Below are 3164 nucleotides of genomic sequence, written 5' to 3'. Positions count from 1 at the left end.
TGGGGAAAGCCCCAGGAATTGTTGGAGTGTGTGGTGAAATGCTCAAGTATGAGGGAGAAATAGTAGTAGAATGGAGGTGGAAAGTGTGCAGATTGGCCTGGGAGGAAGGTAGAGTCCCGGAAGGATTGGAAGTCAGGTATAATTATTCCCTTGTACAAAGGAAAAGGGGAAAAAGAAGTGTGTGGTAAACATAGGGGCATCTGTGTTCTTAGTGTAATAGGAAAAGTGTATGGCAGGATACTTATTGACAAAATTAGAGAAAGAACTGAGGAATTAGTTGGAGAAGAACAGGGAGGCTTTAGGAAGGGAAAAGATTGTGTAGATCAGATATTCATTCTTAGATCTTTAGTGGAAAAGTTTCTAGAGAAGGGAAAGAAGTTGTATGCAGCTCTCATGGATTTGGAGAAAGCATATGACAGGGTGGATAGACAAAGATTGTAGAAAGTATTAAGAATATATGAAGCAGATGCGAAGTTGTTGAATGCTGTGAAGAGTATGTATGATGGTGCTAATGCTGCAGTGTGTGTGGATGGTGAACTGAGTGAATTTTTCTCTTTGAAGGTTGGGGTTGACACAGGGATGTGTCATGTCTCCTTGGTTGTTCAATCTGTACATGGATGTGGTAATAAAAGAGGTTCAAGGTAGGGTAGTGGATGTTGGAGTGGCCCTGGTGAGAGAGGATAGTGTTTGGAAACTCACTGTACTGTTGTGTGCAGATGATACTGTTTTGTTGAGTGAAGATGAAGGAGAGCTACAAGGCTTGGTGGATGAGTTTGGAAGAGTGTGTAAGAAACGGAATCTGAAGGTGAATGTAGGGAAGAGTAAAGTGATGGTCTTTGAGAGAGGTGAAGTCAGTGAATGTACAGGGAGGTTGGATTGTGAGGAATTGGAAAATGTGAATATGTTTAAGTACTTGGGTAGTGTGATGAGTAAGGATGGAGGTTTGGAGGGTGAAGTGCTTGAAAGGGTACAGCAGAGAAAAAGGTTGCTGGTTCCTTGAAAGCAGTGATAAGAAACAGGGAAGTGAGCATGGAATTAAAAAAATTACTACGTGACAGTATTGTGATACCAACTTTAACGTATGGAAGTGAAGCTTGGACATTTCCTGAAGGACACAAGTCAAGAGTGAGAGCAGTGGAAATGAGATATTTAAGAGGTGCCTGTGGAGTCACATGGAGAGACAGGCTGACAAATGAGGATATAAAGGAGCGTTGTGGTGTGGATCTGGATGTGACAGGAAGCGTTATGAGGAATACACTGAGGTGGTTTGGCCATGTGGAGAGGATGGAGGGTGAAAGACTGACGAAGAGAGTGTATGTGAGTGAGGTGGAGGGGGGAAGAGGGAGGGGGAGGCTGAGAATGAGATGGAGGGATGGGGTGGAGAAGTATATGAGAGAGGGGGGTGTGAGTTGGGAATGGGGCAGTGAAATGGCGGGGGACATGGCGACGTGGAGGCGATTTGTTTGTGGCCACCCCAAACGGGATTGAGGCGTCTGGCAATAGATAGATAGATGGACTAAAAATCTGTGGTTAGATGAGGTTGAGGAAGTCTAATGTTCAATAATTGTGGGTGATTTATTGGGGTTGTCACTTTGGCACACATACATATGGATGGGATAACAGCTGGCTCAAATGCTGTCATTATTATACTGTGGTGGCTTATATAAGGGTGGTTTCAATAAAGCCGGGTCAAGGTTCATGTAAATTATCCTGCCTTCCTCACATTCATTTGAAACTGTACAGTACTGAATGTAATAAGCATGGATATGTATTACAGGGTTATGGCAAGTCATATACTGTAGACACATAACTGTACGTAGGATAAGAGCTAGCTGTAAATCGCGAAGTGGTTGAAGTCTCATTTTACTTTTTTTTTTTTTTTTTTCACTGAAAGGCATATGGGAAACTGTGGTTTGAATGTCTTTCATTTCCAAGGGCCGTGGTAGCTCAGTGGTAAACGACTGAATGATGACAAAGAGAGGTGGTTGGCTATGGAAGTGCATCGAGGGTTTTTTATCATTTTGTTTCATGATTGAGATTTTTTTTTACAAACTCTTGTCATTTACCTGAGGAAAATGACACGAGTTCTTTTTCTTCGGGAATATTACACCAGTTAGAAGAACCTGAAATGTTATATATATATATATATATATATATATATATATATATATATATATATATATATATATATATATATATATATATTTCTAAGAAATGTTATATATATATATATATATATATATATATATATATATATATATATATATATATATATATATATATTTCTTAGTTATTTATTTATTTGTATACACTCAGACTCTCCTAGCCATAAAAATATAACATAGACCATAGCATGTATTGCAACAGTATGGTTGGAGGTCGAATACTCCTGTCACTGCTTGCTACATCCTCCCTCCATTGTGACTGGCAGGTGACTGACCCGGGAGATGGTCACATGGTGAGACGGGGTTGACAGGTGTCGCTGTGACCTACAATCTGTCTCACTTTGGGAAGTATGTCCGGGCCAGATGTAAGTGTATCACACGCACTCAGGAATGTCCAGATATGGGTGTTTCGAAGCTTACGGGTTAATAATAACATCTATGACGATCCCGTGCACGTTGCTAACATCCTCGCCAGGAGTTTTTCTCATGTAAGTAGCTCAGCCAATTATGATCCGTGTTTTCAACATCATTAACGCACGGCTGAGCTACAGATAATAGACTTTGCCACAGAAGATGTAGACATCCTGTACAACCTAGAGTTTATGCTAGATGAACTGCTCCTTGCCCTTAAATCCTGTAAAGACACCAGCCCTGGACCAGACACCATCACGTACGGTATGATCCAGCATCTTAATCGTAGTGTAGTGGTTATCACGTGCGCCTCACACGCGCAAGGTCCCCGGTTCGATCCCGGGCAGAAACAGGATAGGTTTTGGAGGAGGCGGTGGCTCAATCGGTAGAGAGGGGGCCTGCAGTCCTAACGGACCCAGGTTCGAATCCCGGCTGGGGCGGGGAACAGTTTAAAGATTTGAATTTCATTAAATCAGGCTTTACTGATCTACCGGAAGACCCGCCGACATGTCGTAAATATACCCCCGCTAATACCAATACACCAGTCCTGTATGAGACAGCCCTAGCATGTATTCAATATGGACGGTG

At 42.0% G+C, this 3164-nt stretch overlaps 1 non-coding gene across 1 annotated transcript; it reads left to right on the top strand.

Annotated features, from left to right (window-relative positions):
• The first annotated feature begins 2858 nt into the window (after window positions 1-2858).
• Window positions 2859-2928, top strand: TRNAV-CAC (transfer RNA valine (anticodon CAC)). Its single transcript has one exon. It is a non-coding gene; the product is annotated as a tRNA-Val (tRNA).
• The last annotated feature ends 236 nt before the right edge of the window (window positions 2929-3164 follow it).

The sequence above is a fragment of the Coenobita brevimanus genome, chromosome 113 (assembly GCF_032717465.1).
Source record: "Coenobita brevimanus isolate Jiangsu-jjx chromosome 113, ASM3271746v2, whole genome shotgun sequence".
NCBI classification, from domain to species: domain Eukaryota; kingdom Metazoa; phylum Arthropoda; class Malacostraca; order Decapoda; family Coenobitidae; genus Coenobita; species Coenobita brevimanus.
Note: the sequence above shows the minus strand (reverse complement) of the source record. Positions and strands in the feature narration are given on the sequence as shown.